Source organism: Tamandua tetradactyla, chromosome 20 (genome assembly GCF_023851605.1).
Source record: "Tamandua tetradactyla isolate mTamTet1 chromosome 20, mTamTet1.pri, whole genome shotgun sequence".
NCBI lineage: Eukaryota > Metazoa > Chordata > Mammalia > Pilosa > Myrmecophagidae > Tamandua > Tamandua tetradactyla.
The window spans coordinates 56,367,223-56,388,001 of NC_135346.1; the positions used below are offsets into that span (position 1 = coordinate 56,367,223).

General features: G+C 41.4%; 1 pseudogene; it reads right to left on the reverse strand.

The window, feature by feature from the left end:
* Positions 1–3,909: 3,909 nt before the first annotated feature.
* Positions 3,910–20,779, reverse strand: part of LOC143664348 (uncharacterized) — a 54,138-nt pseudogene continuing 37,268 nt past the window's right edge.

The following is a 20,779-nucleotide window of genomic DNA, read 5'->3' on the forward strand; positions in this document are numbered from 1 at the left end:
AATAACAACTCAATCTATCAAATGTCAGATGAACATAAAGAAGGGTGAATCAGGGTAAGAATATGGAGGGCTGGTGGGGATGGGGCTGCTGGCTTTGAAGGGTGGTAAGGCGAAGCCTCTTTGAGCAGCTGCTACTTGAGCTATGACCTGAAGGAGCTGAGGGGATCTGGTGGAAGAGCATTCAGTCTTGGGGAATAGCAGGTGCAAAGGCCCTGAGACAGACTGCATGTGGTATATTCCAGGGATGGCAAGGAGGCCAGGGAGGTTGCTCAAGGGTTGGAAGAAGTAAAAGCAGAAAGATAAGAGGTGATCTGATTGGGATAGGCCTTTTGGCCCACAGTGAGAACCTGACCTTGGCTTTTTGTCTGAGCGAGATGGGAGTGCCCACAGGGATTGGAGCAGAGGAGAGATGTGACCTGATATCTTAAAAGCATCACGGGGATGTGGCACCAAGAATAGATCTGAAGAAAAAGTGGAAGCAAGGAGAAGGTGCCTGGATCAGGATGGCACATTGGAAAATGCTGGGATATTGAAAATGCTTTTTTAAAAATTATTATGGAAATTCTCAAACATATAAAAGTAGAGAGAACAGTAAAATGAAACCCTATGTGCCTGTGATCTAGTTTTGGCAATGATCAACTCGGGGTCACCTTGTTTTATTTGCATCCCCTCTTTGTCCTGTATTATTTTAAAGCAAATCCAAGGCATCCAGTTGTTTCACCTGTAAATATTTCAGCATGTATCTCTAAAAGATAAGCAGTGCTGTTAGTTTACCCTAATGACGTTATCACATTTGACAAAAAGTAACAAAAATTACTCAATATGGTTAAACATCCCATGAGTGTTTGAAAGTAGAACCAATGGGGTTTTCTGATAGATTGGATTTGGGATATGAGAGAGAGGAGTCAAGAATGACTAAAATTTGGGTCTTGAAAACTGGAAGGACTATTTCAACATTTCCTGAAATCAGGGAGACTGTGGGAAAAGCAGGTTTGGGGGCAGGGGTAGAAAAGACATTTTTAAATTTTTGTTTTTATACTTTTGTCTTTGGAACACATGCACAACATAAAATTTTCCATTTTAACCACTTTCAAATATACAATTCAGTTGTATTAATTATATTCACAATGTTTTGCTACCATTACCAATATCCATTACCAAAACTTTTCCATCAGCCCAAACAAAAATTCTGTACCCACTAAATTTTCACCCCACACATAAACACACACACTGCCCCGGGTAACCTGCACTCTATTTTTTTTTCTCTATGAATTTTCATATTTTGGCTATTTTAATTATGAAAAAAAATCACACAATATTTGTCCTTTTGCATCTGGCTTATTTCACTCAACATGATGTCTTCATGTTGTGGCATATGTATAAGAACTTCGTTCCATTTTTGGCTGAATTATATTCCATTGTATGTATATAATATATTTTGTTTTTCATCTGTTGATAGAAAGTTGGGTTGCTTTCACTTTTGGGCTATTGTGAATAATACTGCTATGGATATTGGTGTACAAATATTTGTTTGAGTCTCTGCTTTCAATTCCTTGGGGTATATACCTGGAGGTGGGATTGTTGAATCATATGATAATTCCATGTTTACATTTTTGAGGAACTGCCAGACTGTTTTCCATAGCGGCTGCACCATTTTGCATTCCCACCACCAACGTACAAGGATTCCTATTTCTCTGCATACTCACCAACACTGGTTGTTTTCTGTTTTTAGGTAATTATCATTCTAGTGGATGTGATGAGGTATCTCATTGGGGTTTTGATTTTCCTTTTCTTGATGGCTAATAGTGTTGAACATCTTTTCATGTGCTTATTGACCATTTGTTTATCTTCTTTGGAGAACTGTCTAAGTCTCTTGCCCATTTTCAGTTGGATTGTTTGTGTTTTCATTCTAAAGTCACAGGAATTCTTTATATTTTCTGGATATCAAATCCTTATCAGGTATGTGATTTCTAAATGTTTTCCCCCAGGTAGGTTGTCTTTTCATTTTATTGATAATGTCCTTTTGATGAAGTCCAAATTATCTAGTTTTTATTTTATTGCTCATGCTTTTGTTGTCAGATCTAAGACTCCATTGTGTAAATCAAGGTCCTAAATATATTCCTATATTTTCTTCTAAGAATTTTATAGTTTTGGCTCCTCTATTTACATCCTTGATCCATTCTGAATTATTATTTGTATTTGGTGTGATGTAGGAGTCCACGTTTCGTTCTTTAGTATGTGGATATCCAGTTTTCCCAGCAGCATTTGTTAAAGAGCCTATTCTTTCCCAGTTGAGTAGACCTGACACTCTTGTAAAAAATCAATTGAGGGTGGGCAACGGTGGCTCAGTGGCAGAGTTCTTGCCTGCCATGCTGGAGACCTGGGTTCGATTCCTGGGCTTATTTCTGAACTCTCAGTTCTATTCTATTTGTCTGTATGTCTGTCCTTGTGTAAGTAGTACACTATTTTGATTATTGAAGCTTTGTAATAAGTTTTGAAATTTGGAAGTGTGAGTCCTACAACTTTGCGCTTCATTTTCAAGATGGCTTTGGCTATTCAGAGCCTCTTACCCTTACATATGAATGTGGTGATTGGCTTTCTCTTATCTGCAAAGAAGGCTGTTGGAATTTTGACTAAATTGATTATGTAAATAGCTTTGGGTAGAGTTTTGCAATCCATGAACACAGGATATCTTTTCATTTATTTAAGTTTCATAATTTTTCTTGGTAGTGACTTTTGTTTTTTAGTGCTTTACCATTTACAAGTCGTTCATATACATTCTTCTTTGCCCCTCACAACAACCCTGTAAGGTAAGCAGCGCACATAGCCTTCTCATTTAACAAATGAAGAAAGTGAATCTCAGAGTGGTCAACGGAAATGCCAAGGTTCTACAATTAGTAGATGGTTTGCATCAGTGTCAGTCTTTGACCTAAGAAATCAGTACCCAACCTCCCTTCATATGTGCCCTAACTACTTCACAGGGATTGTGAAGATAAAATGAATTCAAGACTAGGAAAATACTTTGAGGGAAAAGGTACTACATAATTATACCCACAAACTATAATCCTCCATGATATATGGCTCATTTCCCTTCCTGTACTAATTTGTGCATGGACCCAGAATTTTATATTGCGTCTGTTCTGTGTTCAACGAAGCGATTTTCATAAGGGTAACTCAGGAGGACAGTGTGAGCTTGTTTAAAGTTATATAAATTTCAATCAATTGTAATTTATTGTAAATTATTTCAATTTGCTGTTAGAGCAAATTGATAAACAACACAGAAAGACCAATGTGCAACTAGGAGCCACTGAAGCACAGAACAAAGCAAGGTAAATTTACCAGATAGGGCATGATCACATAGAAGGGAAACGTGGTGTCAGAGGTCAAATTGGCACTCACACGATTATCTAAGGTAAAGTGTGGCAAAGAAGAGTTATTTGTCCTGCAAGATATGAACAAGAGCAGAGGATTCATGGGAACCTGTGCAAATGCGCCTTATATCACACATCTCTCTCCAGCTGCCTATGGGAAATATAAACAACAGTGTCATCTTCATTTTAAAGAATGACTGTTGCTGCATTTAACTTAGCCAAGGAATAGCTCCATGCTAAACTTCCTTGGCTAAAATACAATCAGTACCACTACTAATCAGAAGTCTTTAAGGTAATGGAAACTATTTAGATAGCTGTTTAGATGTTTCTCAGGATTTACGTTAGATTCTCCTGCTTTAAGACCCAAAGAAAGTCATATTGAATTTTTATTGGTGATTCTATGTGTGCATAACAAAGTATAAGTGAATTTAACATATTCAAAGAGTTGTATGGCATCTGTTCAGAAAACATTATATACTATACAAACTATTCAAGCCATACAAAACCACTTTCAATGCCTGTTCAACTGAGAAGAATGCTATTCAGCACACTTCTCCTCCTGAGGTGGCTCACACTGAGAAAGCTTTGTTTTCAGTCTTTTATTTTCTTCTACAATAGCTTCATATTTCTCTTTCATTTCTGCCAGTTCTACGGGAAACAGTTCTATTTCTGGATTTTCGGGGATAGCAGCTCCTAAGTGATGCTTTGAAAAACCCAGAGCACTATTAGGTTTTTCTGGGTCTTCATATGGGTTACTAATACTTTAGTCAAGGTGTCCAGCACCCTAGACTTCTCTCAGTACCTGGGAACTGCTCGCACTTGGAGCCGATAGCTTTGTGGTGGACTGTGGGGACAGCAGACGTGGCATAGCTGGTGCCCGAGACCATGGCTGGCCGGCTCTCTCTCTGTAGTGTTTTGTAATCTTCAGAGTAAGAGTTTCTTACTTCCTTGGCTAAATTTATTCCTAGATATTTCATCCTTTTAGTTGCTGTTGTAAATGAAATTTTCTGATTTTCTTTCAGATTATTCATCATAATGTATAGAAATGTCACTGATTTTTGTACACTGATCTTATGCCCATCCAGCTTTGCTGAATTTATTTATTAGATCTAGTAGCTTCCTCATATATTCTTCAGGATTTTTATATGTCAGGTCCTGTCATCTGAAACTTGGGTTAGTTTTACTTCTTCCTTCCCAATTTCTGTGCCTTTTATTTGTTTATTTGTCTTGCCTAATTGCTCTGCTAGAACTTTCAGTGGTAAAAGTAGGCATCCTTGTCTTTTTTCTGGCCCTAAGGGAAAGCTTTCAGTCTTTCACTACTGACTATCATGTTAGCTGTAGTTTTTTCCTTCTATTGTTAGTTTTCTGGGTATTTTTATAGAAAAAAGAGTGCTAAATTTTGTCACGTGCCTTTTATGCATTGACATGATCATTTCCTAATTTTTAATTTCTTGTGTTGTACCACCCTTGCATTCTTTGGGATAAATTCCACTTGGTCATGGTGTATAATCCTTTTAATGGGCTGTTGGATGTGGTTTTCTGGTATTTTGTTGAGGATTTTTGTATCTATATTCATAACGGATATTGCTCTATAGCTTTCTTTTCCTGTGATATCTTTATCTGGCTTTAGTACTACGGTGATGCTGGCCTTATGGAATGAGGAATTTGACTTTAAGCATTTTGCAATTTGTTTCCAATACAGGTCTGGCTACATAACGTCAGCCAAAATGACAGTGGCTTAAATCAAAATGTCCTCTCTCTCTCTCTCTCTCTCTCATCTAACAATTCTGAGAATAAAATCATGCAGGAAAGATACAGTGATTCTACAGTGTTGGGAATCCGACCTCCTTCTATTTTGTTACTCATCTATCCTCCAAAGAGAGTTCATCTTGTGATTTGGTATAGAAGACCTCGCTCCTGCCATCATTTCAATAAGAGGAAAGAGAAGAGGAGAAATGGAGAATGACTTGTCTCTTTCTTTCATATCCAATTGGACTGAAGTTTGTCCCATGGTCACATGTAGTTGCATGGTATCAAATGTGGTTTTAGCTAAGCAACTATATTCCTACCTGAAACCCAAGGTTCTACAATAGTGGAAGAAGAAATGAATAGATGCTGGGATACAGCTACTATGTGTTAAGTGTAAGAGGCTGTTGGAGATTGAATCATGTCTCCCACAAAAGACAAATTCAGGTCTCAACCACCCTACCTCTGTGGGTATGAACCCATTTGTAAAATAGGGCCTTTGAAGGTGGAATTAGGTAAGGTGCCCAAACTGAAATGAGAGTGGATCATAGTCCAATATGGCCGAATTATTTATAAACAAAGGAAATTGGTCACAGAGAGAGAAACCATGGGAAGCAGCCAGAAGCTGGAAGTTGATGGAAGCCAGAAGAGAAAAGAGGGCATCGCCATGTGCATTGCCATATAATGGAAAAGCCAAAGAACTACAAGGATTGCCAACCAGTCAGAAGACACTGACCCCACCAGGAAGCAAGCCTACTAGCCTCTGAAACTGTAAGCCAATAAATTCCTAATGTTAAACCAACCCATTGTATGGCATTTGTTTAAGTAGTAAGGAAACTAAAACACAAGGGGAGATGTAGGTACTGTGAAGTGGTGTTTTAGAAGCCGAGTGACAATCAGGTAGAACTTTCCTTATATTCTAATTTTAGCACACCAGACAGGTCACTATGAAGTCTTTATGACCTCTCAAACTGTATATTTGGGCTCATTACATAGCCTACATTTAAAATGTGTATCTCAAATTTGAAGATATTTATCCAGCCATTTCAATGTGACATGGCAAACAATAAAAAGACAGAAATGTCACTTAATTTTTCTACGTTATAAAAATTTTCACAATGCCTTATGCTTTTTTATCTGTATTTTGTCCACTTGATTATGAGTCCTTCCAGGGCAGAGGCTGTGTATTATTTATTTCTGCATGTATTTAATTCTTTGTCTGCTTTAGCATGACAACAGGTGCACAATCAATGGATATGTTTGAATAAATGAAGGCACACTTTTCTGACTCCAGTTTTGGTTACCACATGTGTATTACATGTTGTCTGTTGATAATAAGTACTTTCCTGCCTGCCTAAGCTCTCCTCTGCACACAGAGGGATGTAGCCTTTTCTGGGATTCCCATGCCGACAGGATTCCTGTTAGATCCTGCTGATGAGAGGCACTCACGTGAAATCTGAAGGTGGGCGAGAAGAAGCAGCCACGGTTCTCTGATGAGAGCTGTGGGTATGTGCACAGACAATGCTGGAAAGCAGATGTGGGGTTGGCCAGTGGCTTCTCTGCATGTCCTCTTATCTTCTTGAGAATCACCTGTGTCGATACTTCAGGCAGCTGGGAACATTGGACATGTCTTCTCTGTGGTTCTTGTGCTCTCAGATTTCTTGAAACCGACTTTCTTGAGCTTTGCTCCTCAGTTGTTCCAATGATTGTAGAAGTTTCCAATTCCCTGTGTTAAATCTCTTTCTGCTCAAAATACCCGGGGTGGCTTCTGCTTTCCTGACCAAACTCTGACTGCTCCAGAGAGTTCTCCTTATCCTACCTTACTTACCAAAGCTGGAAAGCCTTTTGAGTTGGAGGGAACAGAAGGAATGGACTTTAACTTGTATCTTTCACCATCACACCCTAAGCCATTTATAGCAAATTGCATGGAAAATGCCTACCTGGTTAAGCAAGAAATTTATTCAGCAATGCCCACGAGGCATATTTTTATTTAGAAAGGAAAAGGCAGGGTGTTAATGCAACCAGTGTCTGGTAGAAAGCCATTTCTTTCTTGTTGCTAGAGTCCCCATTAGTACATTTCAGCTATACTCTTTTGCCGCCAAAGGAAAATGCCCATATTTTGAACATAAATAATTCAGTGTTCAAATGAAAATGAAGAATTCTTCTCTTACTGTCAAAAAACCGAGGGTCCTAATGATCCTCTGTTGTACATATGGAATTAGTAGTCCCTAGAGCTCAGGAAATTCCCTTTAATGAGATATAGTTGTAGAAACAAACACCAGGCTCACCATCTCGTGGCCGGCTTCAAAGTTCTTTTCTCCAGGACATGGTTAGTTCAGGCATGTGTGGATCATAAACTACCAGAGGGAAAGCTGACCTAAGTGTCACTGAATTTCTCATTTAGAGATGAGGAAACTGAGGCTCAGAGAGGAGACTGCCCAGTAGTTAGTGGATCTGGCCATGAACACAGGCCTTTTGACCCAAAGCCCGCATCTTTCCCCACTCCGCCATCCATCCTGTATACAATGGAGCATATTACGGGTGATCCTCAGAATAAATGGATTCTGTATTTGTGAATTCACCTGTTAACTAAGATTTTTTTGTAACCTTAAAATCAATATTCATGACACTTTCACTGTCATGCACAGACATGCACAGAGCAGTGAAAACTTTGGGTTGCCCCACTTGGGTGTTCTCAGCTGAGGTCAAAGAAGACAGTGCTCTACTTTCTTATTTCGGCTGTCATAGCATAAACAAGTATCCTTTCTGCAGCACATTTAGTGCTATGTTTTTCATAATTTGCCCACTTTGTTGGTGATTTTGCATCTCCTAGGCTGTCCAGGAACCCTGAGGGGACTGTGCACATGGGTTCTTCCCAGAAAGGGCAAAAGCAGTTTAAGTAAGTGCAGCTTTGGACTGGAGAATGTAGAGATAATCAGCCCCAGACATCGAGAGGAGGTAGCTCCAGTGCAGACACCGGCACCTAAAGCTCTCTCAGTTCTCGATAAAATTTCAGATTCGGACACTTTCTGTAAAACTCCATTCTTTTGAAAGTGGACTGAATTCTTGTTTCTTGTAAACCAGCCGTTTCTGGGGGTTGGTTGTCAAGTAGGTTCAAGCTTATTTCTTCATCTTACTATTTATATTTCCAAATATCTTGCATTTGGCATAGCAATTTTTAATCAGAAAAAAGAATGGTGTATTTGAGTCCAGATCCCAGTTGGGGAGGCTGGTCAAGGTGGGTCTGTTGGTTCTCTGTGGGCTGAGGTTCAGCTTGACATGGAACCTTGGACAAGACAGCAGTAGGGGTGGTCAGGGCCAATGGGGATCGAGGGAGGACCTCTAAAATGGGAAGCAGAAGGAAGGAAGCCTTCTTGGTCTATATCAGGCTGGGGTCCCCCAGAAGCAGCGCCCCAAGGATCCCCAGGGGAGCACTATTTTGCCTCTCCCTCTTCTGATGCATTGGCATCCTAGGTGAAGGATGATGAAGTGTGCGCTAGGTGTGTGTAGGCAGGGCTCCTGTGGACTGCTGGTGTTGATGGACAGACAGATTCCATCAGCTGTGGGACTCCCCAGGTAGTTTTCCTAGCCAGGGTGCCAGGATCTGCCTCTGAGCTGAGGACATCCTGTGCTGGGAGTTTGGCTGTTGCCTGTGGAGTGGTGTTGACATCTCCGCTGTCTTTGACTGATTGAAATGAAATAAAAGCAAGCAGAAGAGAGGTAAGAAGGCAGAGGAGAAGGAAAGAATGAAGCTTTAAATACAGTGTCTGTCCACCATTAAGCACACAGTGCTTAGTAAGTACTAAGCAAATCCTCCGCGATTACTCTCCCAGGACTTGAGCTAATGACCTGGTCTTCAAAAGGCCTTTTTCTCACAAAAGGACCCTGATCCACAGCTTTTGGCTCCCTCCACAATCATGCTTGGACTTCTCTATTGATGCTGTCCTCCCCTGAGAATCTGATATTCTTTCTGTTCTCCACATTATTCCTTTCTTTCATATTATAGCTCCAACCAAATCCTTCAGTCCTCTCCAACTATAACCCAGTTTTCTGCCCAGACCGGTATTTCTACCTGTCTGGGAACATCCCCACCTGGGTGCTCTTGAACTCAATATGCTCGAAACTGAATTTTCCATCTTCATTCCAAAGCCAGGCTGCCTCCCTTGTTCTCAGGTCCAGACACCCAGGGTCCCACTCTGAAAACTGTGCCCATCCTAATTCCTCCTAATGTCCTCCTACCCCATCCCCATATCTAATCAATCACAAAGTCTTACCATTTTTACTCCAACAGTGTCCTCAACCCATTTTATCTTTCCCATCTCCATTTATTTTTCCACCTGCACCATTACTGACTCAATTTGTCCCCTACAGACTCTTTCATAGTAATCCTTCCAATGCCTGGTATCCCCTGCCCAAACACCCTGAACTCCTTTCCCCACCAGCACTTCACTCCCAGTCACTGTGGCCCCTGCTGCAGCCACACAAGGGTCTGCACGATTCCTTAAGCATCTGCACCCCTTCATGCCATTGATTCCCAGGGGGACCCATTCTCATTTTCAGAACTTAGCTCAGATGCCTCTTCTCTTGAGCAATCTTCCAAGAACCACTTCCCTCATCCCCAGAGGGTGTTTTCTCTCTTTCCTCTTGGCTTCTCAACTCCTCCTCATTTTTTGACCAAAGCACCAGTGATACCATATTGACACTGCTGACAAACCCATCTCCACCCTGGTGTTCAAGGCTCCTCAGGAGCAGGACACTCGGTCCCACTTATTCCTGCATCTCCAGCCCCTGCTGGCTACCTGGCCAGTAGTAAGTGCTCATAGGATGTGGAAGGAAAGAAAAAATATGTAACCAATGGAGACTTGTTACTCAAACTGGTTGTGGTGAATATTTAGGATCTGCTTCCTCAGTAAGCATTCCTCCTTCATGCAATGGTGACCCCTGGTTTTCTTTTGGGGGTCCTCGCCTCCTGTCTGGGAGTAATTCTTCTCGTAGTGGAAGCTCAATCTAAGCCAGTTGGCATATCACATCCATGATGATTTTTGTGAGCCCCTCCCTCCCTTGTGAGTTTCTACTCATCTTTCAAGAAAATTCTCTTTTCTTGCTCGACTTGAAACAGAGAGACTATAAATAGCCTTAGTACGGTTGTCCCTTCATGCAACCATGTGAAGCCTGAGAGTGACATTAGGACGTGGAAAGGAGCGGGGCTGAGTGAGCAGACAAAAACAGGCAACCCCTGAAAAACAAGGTGAGTCCAGCTCTACCTGTCACAAGGTTTATCCCTGGACTTTTCAGCGAATGGAACTGTACTGGGATGAATAGTGTCTGCCCCAAATTCACGTCAATCCAAAATCTTAGAATTTACCCTTATTTGGAAATTGGGTCTTTGCAGATGTAATTAAGGTAAGGATCAAGATGAGATCAGATTGTGTTAAGGTGGACCCTATGTTCAATGACTGATATCTTTATAAGTGACAGAAAAGGATGCACAGAGATAGAGAGGAGAGGCCAGGCAAAGATGGAGGCAGAGGTTGAGGGAGGCTGCCACAAGCCACAGAGCACCTGGAGCCACCAGAAGCTGGAAGAGGCAAGGAAGTATCCTCCCCTCGGGCATTTGGAAGGACCGTGGCCCTGCCCACACCCTGATTTCAGATTTCAGGCCTCCAGAACTATGGCAGGACAATTTTCTGTTGTTTCAAGCAGCCCAATTAGTGGAAATTTGTTATGGAAGCCTTAGGAAATCAAGACAGGAATCTATAAATATTCCCCTCCCCGTTTTTTTCTTTAAGCCATTTGGAGTTTTTTTTTTTTTTTTCTTGTACCTTGTGGGAATCCCAGTTGATAAACTGGTGGAGCCTTAAGCAACTCTGTTTAATAAATGAAATTCAATAATCTAGGTGATAAAACTTAGCAGCAAGACCCATCATGCGGAATCCTAGGGGCCTGTGAGGGTCAGGTTCATGTTTCAACTTGGCCAGGGGATGGTGCCCAGTGGTCTGGTCAAGCAAGAATTGGCCTATCTATTGGTGTGAGGACATTTCATGGACTTACATCATCAGGATGTTGATTGTATCTATGGCTGATTACATCTGCAGTAAGCTTAAGGGAGTGTCTTCCCCAGTGAATTCCCCATTAATTTAATTAATTGAAAACCTTAAAGGAGAATTCAGAAAAACAGCATTTTTATCTCCATTTCAACCAGCCAGCTTCTCCTGGGGAATGCACCAAAGGCCTTCATTGGTGTTGCCAGCTTGTTGTCTGCCCTACAGAATTTGGTTTTCTACATCCCCACAGTTGCACGAGGCAACTTTATAATTATAAAGTCTCATATTTACAGATGTCTCCTGTTGGTTTGGTTCTCTTAAAGAACTCTAGTACAGAGTCTCAGGTGATGAGAGAGCTGAAGCCTCCAGCTCTTTTGCACATTGAAGTCTGAAAAATGCAGTGCCCTGAGAATCAGGTATTTTTGGGTGAAAAGATTCTGTTTCCAATTCATAGATCAGCTGCTTTTTGATGAATATGGGATCAGGTGAATCACCTTCCAAAGATCTGCTCTGTGGGATGTGATAGGAAGAAGGAGGCACTGGGCGATGCCACCCTCATGGATATTTGGGTTTCCACAGAGAAAGAAATGCATGAATTTGACTCTCTCTTTCCCATTTGTGTAAGGTCAGATGGGAATGTGACATATCCATGGACACTGCATTATTGATTGAAGTACTAGGACTGGAAACTTAATTGTCCCCATCTCCAAACCAGCACCAACCACTTGAAATATTACATGAGCCTCATATGCAATTCTAAGTTCCTGGTAGCCACATTGAAAAGGTAAAGGGAAACAGGTAAAATTAGTTTTCATAATGTATTTTGTTTGACTGAATATATCAAACATATTATCATTTCATCCTGTAATCAAGATGAAAATTACATATGCAATGTTATTCATTGGTTTGGTGCACAGGAACAAAGTGTCCCCATTCCATGTTGCTTCAGTACCAGCATTTGGTAATCAGCTCAGAGATCTATAGATTTTACCCAAGATCTTTAAGTCTTTCCCCATCTACACCTAATTTCCATGAAATCTCTTCATTTTGAATCTGCCTGTCATCCACATTTCCCCATCGAGCCTCATCACGCCACACTTTGAGAATAACATTTCAAATCGTTCTCTCATGCAACAAGAGATTTCTGAACGTTGATTCATTTCAAATTCAACAGGGCTTAAGGGCTTTCATTTCTTTTTAAATAGCACTGGGAGAAAAGTCAAAGAGCCCATAGAAAAGTGGGTAAAGGATTATAAACGAGCACCATAAAAAAAAGATATGCAGCCTCACTAGCAATTGGGGAAGTACAAATCAAGGCAGCAATGTTTTCCAGGAGGTTGGACACCTTTAACAAGTTTGAATGTTGGTGAAGGTGTAGGGAAATGGGTGCTTCTGGACACTAGCGGTGGGTGTGTACTTTCAAACAACTCTTCTAGAGAGCAATGTGACAGGATCTAGTAAAGCTAAAAATGTGCACAATTAAACAAACCAACAGTTCATCTCTTGGCCATCTTCCCTATGGAAGCTCTCCCACGTATACACAAAGAGGGAGCTATAAGCATTTTCATTGTAGCTTTGTTTGTAATAGAAGAATCTTGGAATGACCTATATGTCCTCCAAAAGGAAATGGATGAATACATTGTGATGCTTTCCCACTATTGGCTGTCATATACCAGTTTTTAAAAAATGAAGTGGATCTACACAAGCTAATATGGAAGAGCTCCAAAGTCATATCATGGAGGAGAGGGGTCATTCGGGATTGAGTCATATCCCCCACAAAAGGCCTGGGCAGGTTCCAACCCTGGTCCTGTGGGTGTGAGCTCATCTGTAATAGGGCCTTTAAAGTTGTTACTAGTTAAGGTGTGTCCGACTAGTAATGAAGGTGGACCTTAATCAAACATGGCTCAAGTCTTCATAAGCAAAGGAAATTGAACATGGAGAGAGAAGCCACAGGCAGCAGCCAGAAGCTGGAAGCCTGGTTCTTCCAGAACCTGGAAGAGACAGAAGTGCATTGATTGACATGTGACAAAAAAGCCAAGGGACCCCAAAGATTGCTGGACAGCCAGAAGATACTGACTCCTGGAGGAAACAAGCCTGCTGACTTCTCTAACCATGAATCAATAAATTCCTGATATTAAGCCAATTAATTTAATGATATTTATTTTAGTAACTAGGAAACTAAACCAGGGGGTAAAACTAACTTGTGAAATAATACAAGGTATATGGTACTATTTATGTAAAAACATCTTACTAATCAATACTATATATATTTTATGGATACCTACGTATATGTTTGTAATGACACAGAAACTTTTGAAGGAGACAAACCAAACTGACGACAGGGTAGACTTTTGGGTAGGCTGTGAGTGGGAGAGGGAATTTAAGCATGGTCATCAGAGGGAACGTCGGCTTTATTTGTAATCAAAAATTATATTTTTCTGAGGCAAGATTTGTATATTACTTGTAGAATTTAAAGTTAATTTAAAAATATGGACATAGGAGGAGCTCCTCACCTTTCTTTGCAATAAAATACAGAGACAAATGTTATTTCTTTCTGGGCCATCTGATCTCATTCCATTTCACCCGAGTCTCTGAGTCTGAGAAGGATCTTGGTTTCCAGTCCTGGCTCTGCCCTAATTCATGGTATGACCTCAAACAAATTGCTTCCCTTCTCTGGGCGTCATTTTCATCTGTTACACTAGATAATTCCACATATCTTGCAACAAAAATATATTGAGTCTTAATGACTAAACATATCTTGCTGTTTCTGGAGGAAAGCTAATCTGATCAGGACTCTGAATCAGACGTGAATCACTGATAATAGTGACTATTTCTTCAAAATGAGCTTAGTCAAACTTTTTACAGCTGTTGTTTCACCATTAAAGAGTGTCATAAATAATGCCACTCATAATACAATAAGACTTAAGAGGTTTTGTGCTTCATGGAAATGTAATCTAGTGTCAAATGTCACATTGTTGATTCATGATTTCATGACTGAATGCAAGAGGTCTGACTTTTCCAAGAGAATTAGGATGTCTCCTAGAAGAGTAGACCAAGCAACTAAGCAGGAACCGTTGGACAAAGGTGAAACAAAAGCTCATTTACATCAACTATGTGTCAATTTTTTTAACTGTTTGAATAACTTAAATTTTGTGCCTACATTTATTCATTCAGTAATTACCAAACACCTACAAGTCAGAAGAGGTCCCTGCCCTCATACAGCTCAACTTTCACTAAGGGAAAAATTCAGAGCCATAAATGGCTAACATTTACTGAGCAATTACTTGTAATTCTAGGGGCTGCCTTAAATTAAATGGCTGACTCCTCACCTCTTCATAGCAACCCAGTGAGGTAGATGTAATTTTTTTGGCCACAATTTGCAGAAGAGGAAATCAAGATTTAGAGAGGTACATTGACTTCCCCAAGATAATATACCTGCTAGGGGTTGGGAGTTGGGCTTGCCTTAGCAAGTAGATGCCTAAGTCTACATTCCTGAAAAAACAAACTCATGAGTATAAGTGGCAAATTATGATAGGTGCTGTGAAGAAAAAGGGGAAGCTGAGGTAAGAAAAAAAGTAGGAATTAAGATAAGGGTATCAAAGGAAGATTGCTCCAAGGAAGTGATATTCAAGCTGGATGTCTAATCCTGAAAGATTAGAAAGAGCCAACAATCAAAATATTGTGAGGAGAGGAGGGGGAAACGGTAAACCATGCCCTAGATTTACCCTAAAAGGCTCCATACTGTAGCCCAAGAAGCCCAAGAAGAGAAAGACAGTTTCCTACACAAGTTGAGCTCATGGACCCCTCTATGGATTCATAAGAACTTTTCCTTCTGTCTGGTTCCCTCTACCCCCCCCCTCCCTTCTCTCTCCCCTTCTTCCAAACCCAGGGAAAATGCTCATCCTTCAAGGCACAGCTTCCAGTGTTACCAGTGTAAGGTTAGGGTCTGGGAAAATGTTTAAATCAAGGTATCATTAGGTGATGTTTTCTTCTCAAAGACTAGCTGGCAGTGATCCTTTCTCTCTCTCTCTCTCTCTCTCTCTCTCTCTCTCTCTCTCTCTCTCTCTCTTTCTCTCTCTCTATTCATTCCATAAGTCAAGGACCCATCCTATATGAGGTGGGTTGTACTTTAACTGAAGCAATCTCATCAAAAGTTCCTACTTACAATGAGTTTACACCCACAAGAATGGATTAGCTTTAAGAACGTATTTTTCTGGGTATATATAGTTTAAAACCACCCATAGGGTCTTTGCAACCTGTGGGCTGTTATGGCTTGAATTGTAGTCCCTGCAAAGCATGCTCAAATTCTAATCCCAGGTCTCGTGAATGTAACCCTATTTGGAAATAGGATTTTTGAAGATGTGATTAGTTAAGATGAGGTCAAACTGGATCAGGAGGGGTCCTAATCCAATATGGCAGGTCCTTATAAGGAAAGGAAATTTAGACATAGACAAATAGAGAAATAAGACCATCCTGTGATGGAGACAGAGACTGATTTATACCACGGATTGCTGACAAAGCCATCATCAGTATCTTACAGTCTCAGAGGTAGTGTGGCCCTGCCAAACTTTGTTTTTGGACTTCTGGCCTCCAGAACCATGTTTTAAGCTACCTGATTTGTGATGCTTTCTATGGCAACCCTAGGAAACTAAGAAATGGGTCACAGAGAAACCTCAGGTTCCTCATGTCCAGTAAGTCCCCAGAGGAGCTCATCCCCCTACGTGTCAAATCCATTTCTTTTCCAGACTTCCTCTCTTAGCAATAGCTCTTTCCTCCCTAAAAACTGTCCAAGCTTGAAGTCTTTGCATCATCCTCAACCCCTGTATTCAGTTCTTACCACCACTCTAACATAAACTTAGTCACTTAGCACATCACGAATTTATCATACAGGTGAGGAGATCAGAAGTCCTAAAATCAAGGTGCCTATAGGACTGTGTTCTTCTGGAGGCTCCAAGGGACAATTTGATGTCTTGCCTTTTCCAGTTTCTAGAGGTTGCCTACATTCCTTGGTTCATAGCTCTTTCCTCCATTTTCAAAGCCAGCACCATAGCATCCTCAAATCTCTCTCTCTCTCTCTCTGACCTCTGTTGCTGTCAACACATTTTCTCTGACTCTGCCCCTCCTGCCTCCCTCTTACAAGGACCTCTGTGATTCCACTGAGCCCCCAGGGATAATCCAGTGTAATCTTCCCATCTAAAGATCCTTCACTTAGTCACATCTATGAAGTCCCTTTTGCCATGGTAAGTAACATATTCACAGGTTCTAGGGATTAGGATGTGGGCATCTTTGGGTGGGGGCAATTATTCTGCCAATCCCACGCACCCACAGCCTACTGATGCCACAAGCCCCTTAGATTCTGCTCCCTAACTATGTCTCCAGTATATGTCCTCTTCCTTCCACACTTAGCCCTGCTATCACCTCATCAAGGGAGCCTTCCTTACCTGAGACTCTGGGTGGGGAGACATGTACCCTCTGGGCACCAAGGCCTTCTGTCCTTGCCCAACGAAGTCCCTCGTATTGTGTTATGACTTACTACCTCCTTGCCTGTCTCCCTTACTTAGTCAAGTCTGCTCTAGCATGTGGTATAATGCCCAGTGCATACAACGTGCTCACTATATATGTATAAAATGAGTGAATGAACAAGTGAATGATCGAAAAGGGAAAAGATAAGACCAGGTAGGAAGTTCGGGGCTCAAGTTTAGAGGCAGTCACCTTTAGACCAGATTTGCTAAGCAGTCAAGAGTTACAGAAGGTTTTCAATCAGGGCAGTGATCTAATTCAAGGGATGCTTTCCAAAGATGAGAGAGCAAGTGGTGCAGGGTAACTCTCCAGACACTTCCAATAACCTTTAGAGACTCAGCTGAGGCACTGCTGGTTATTTGGAAACAGTTTCTTTTGGTTGGTTCCAGTGTCCTGGGATCCAGTTCTAGGGCAAAGACAGAACATGTGGGAAAAACGCTGCAAAGACTTGTCAGGTATGGCAAGAAGGGATCAACCAGGATTATGACAACAAACAAACCTCTCCCTGGAGCCTGGGGGAGAGGATGAGTTCCACAATGGCATAAGCGCCTTTTGAAAACCCCTCCAAAATAGTTGGGATAATTGGGGTTTAGCTTTCTCAGCAACAATGAAAAAAAATAAGTCATAATTGCCCATTTTTAAAAGCCTCGTTCTTCTTTCACCAGGATAAAATGATCCTGGTAATTTGGAACTCAGAGAAGCAGGCCCATTATTTCTTGTTATTCCCCAGCTCCCCAGCTACCACATGAAAGCCTGAGGACCCACCTCCTGCTCTCAGGCCCTTCTCTCCCTGTTAAATCTTGTAGCAATTAGCAGGCATTTCACGGCCCATTTCTGTCATATAATGTGACTTGGCAAAAACTGGTGCCCTTGTAACCATCTGAGGACTGCAAATCATTTTCTGCATTCCAGATGGAGAGAGATTTTGAAATTTGTGGTGGGTGAGTTGCTGGGAACCAAATAAACCTTGCCTGATCCTGACCTCTTCTCACCTAGAATTGAGAGTCACATTCTGACCCCTTGGGTCCTGACCCTTCTGGGGCATTTGCTCCTCCCTCCTTCTTTCTGGAAACTCTGTTCTATACTCCCCTCAACACCCTACTCCTCTAGCTTTTTCTCCTTAGCACCCCCGTTCCACTGTCAACCTACTTTGCCTTTCCCCTCAGCTCTCACCCTGGTTCCCTGGAGTCATCTTTTAATCTTAGCTCTAATTTACATTCTGACAACTCTGAAGTCTTTATTCACCAGCCCCATCTTTTCTCTGCACTCTGGACTCCCACACCCAATGACCTGCCCAACTTCCCCACTGAGTGTCTCATAGGCTTCTGCAGCCCAATATGAGCCAATCTGGTTCCTTCTCCTGTACTTTTGCCTGGATTATTGCAACCTGCTTCCTACAGGTTTCCTTTCCTCTAGGCTACCTCTCCAGTCCATCTCCATAAAATCAAGTCTGATATAATAAACTTACTCAAAATTCTTCAATGCCTCTGCAAACAGATTCAGGAAAAGGTCAAAATCCTCATAAAACTCAAAAGTTTCTGCCTTTCCCCTGACTTCACCTTGCTTACCTTCCTTGACTCCTGGCATAGCCCAGGGGCTCTGCAATCAGCCAGGCTTTTGTGCAAATTTCAGCTCTACCACAAATGAGTTGTGTATCCCTGGGCAAGTCATTTAACCTCTTCAGTCATCAATCTCCTCACCTATAAAATAGGGGATCCTAAAAAGACCCTCCTAAAGGTGGAATACTGTTTGTGAGGATTAAATAACTTTATACATTTAACAGTGAGACTGAATAGTTAGTCTAAAGAGTCAGTAAGTATCACTCTTATCTCTAATTTTCAGTTTCTTGATTTCCTTAGGATGTTGTCTGCCTCGGTTCCTGCCTCCACGCCCTGCTCCTTCTGATATAGAAGCCCTGCTTCTATGGGCAGCACACCACAACATGTGTGTGAGTGATGACTTGTCTCTCTCCTACCCCAGCACTGTTGGATCCTCAAGACCAGAAACTAGGTCTTCAATCAGGTATATTTCACATAGCATGCTTAGTGTCTAATGCAACCCTTGGAACTCTGCAGATGTACCTTATATTTTTGTTCAATAAGTGAATGGATGGTTGGATAAATAGAATAATGGGTGATATACATACAAATTGGTGGTTATGAAGAATGAATGAGAACAGCATATATTGTGCTTACTCCTGATACCTGGTACCCAACTGGGCTCAATATATGTGTCTTTCCTTCCCTTTCCCTTGACAGATCATTCTGAAAAGATTGTGAAGAAAGTTCTAGGAAGGCAACAGGGGTTAAATTCTTTTGCCATCATAGTCCTTAATGAATGACCTGGAGAGAGTTATTTAACCTCACCTGTGTTTGCTCCTCTGTAAACTGGGGGTGACAATGACTTGGTATTACGATGATTCAACCATGGATAGACAAAGCCTTTCACACGCCTGGCACATAGTAGGCCCACAGATAATGTTCATCTACGTTATTAGGGTGAACAGAGGGGGCAGTGTCACTGGAGAATACCAGAGGGTCTTGGTTGCTGTGCTCATGTCATGGAAGCTTGAGGCCACGTGGTGCATTCAGGGAGCGACACTTCAGTAAAAAGTGCTGGCAGCATCCGAAGGGAATTGTGGAGACTTGGTTGAGGAATCATCAACTATCAAAGCAGTGAGATGTGTCATTGCTTCATGATACTCTCCGGGTGCCAGTTGCCCAAAAGGAAGGGCCAAACTATGGGAAATCAGTGACTACAAGAAGGTATTGGCCACCAGAGGCACCTCCAGGTATTGAGAGAAGAGCAGCTACCAGGAATGAAGACACCTTTGAGAAAGGAAGGCTTTGTTTGCCTGCAAATTTTCCTGCAGGAATGAAGTAGCCTCTGAGGCCACCTGGAAGATCTGATAGAACAGAAGCACAGCAACCAGATCTGTTTTGGGACATGAATTGAATTGAATCAAAACATACATCAAATTGATAGCAGTCATGTGCTGTGCACAAAATAGTCCTATGCCTTCTAAATATGGGACATTGCACAAAAGCTTTGCTATATTTTTATTATTTACATATAACAAATTGATGTCATTAATACATACACATATTTACCACAGCTCTCTGTGTAAACTCCTTGGGAGATAATGTCAAAAGTCTAAATCTTAGGCCTTAGCTTGAGCCAAATGGCACTTGTGTCCTTCTCTCTGGTAGGCCCTGTGTATTAGAGATTCCTGGATGCTTTTATTCAAAGAAATTATCCTTTCAAAAAGTAAAAAAAGGAAAGAAAAGAAGAAGAAATGAAGGAGGGAAGAAAGATGGAAAGGAAAGCTAGGAAATCACTGGCCTGGATGGTTCTTTGATCAGTCAGAAGTTTCTGGAACTCAAAGGGATTCACTGAAGAGAAAACAGACTGGATTTGGTTGGTCAATGTAATCCTCAATAGGAGGCAGGTGTTTGAAAAATCTACATGTCCTTGATTTCCTGAATCCTACTTTAAAACTATGTTTCTCAAACTCCAGCCATTCAATAATGCTAGCTGTCGTACAGAAGAGCCTTAACATTTTAGTGTTTTAGCAGGATATAAGTTAATTTTGCACTCATATAAAGCTTGATTGTTGTTGGGGTAGGAATGGGGAGTCTCTGCTCCCATGCTCAGAGATCAAGGCAGATAAAGACCCTCCTGTTTTGCAAGGGCCCCTGAGGCTGTCCTGGGTGGGACCATATAACCATTCGGCAGGGGAAGCTAAGGCCCAAGGAATCACATGGATGTCTTCATGTCTTCATAGACAGGGCTTGGAAGCGATATACATCACCTCCATCCTTATTCCATTCACATGATTCCTACTATCTGCAAAAAGGTTGGAAAATGTAGTCCTTGGCTGGACAGCTGTCTTCCAGCAACAATTCTAAACAAAGGGAAGTGAGCAGCAATCTTAGCCTTCTGTCATATCCCTCTCCAATTTTTGCCATGTCTGGGAATATGTTTCTTTAAATTGGCTTACTTTTTTCCTTAACAAATACATGTTAAAAACATTTCTTTGTTGAATGAGGCAAGTCAGACACAAACATATTTCAGTGAATGCTTCCACTTAAATGAAAT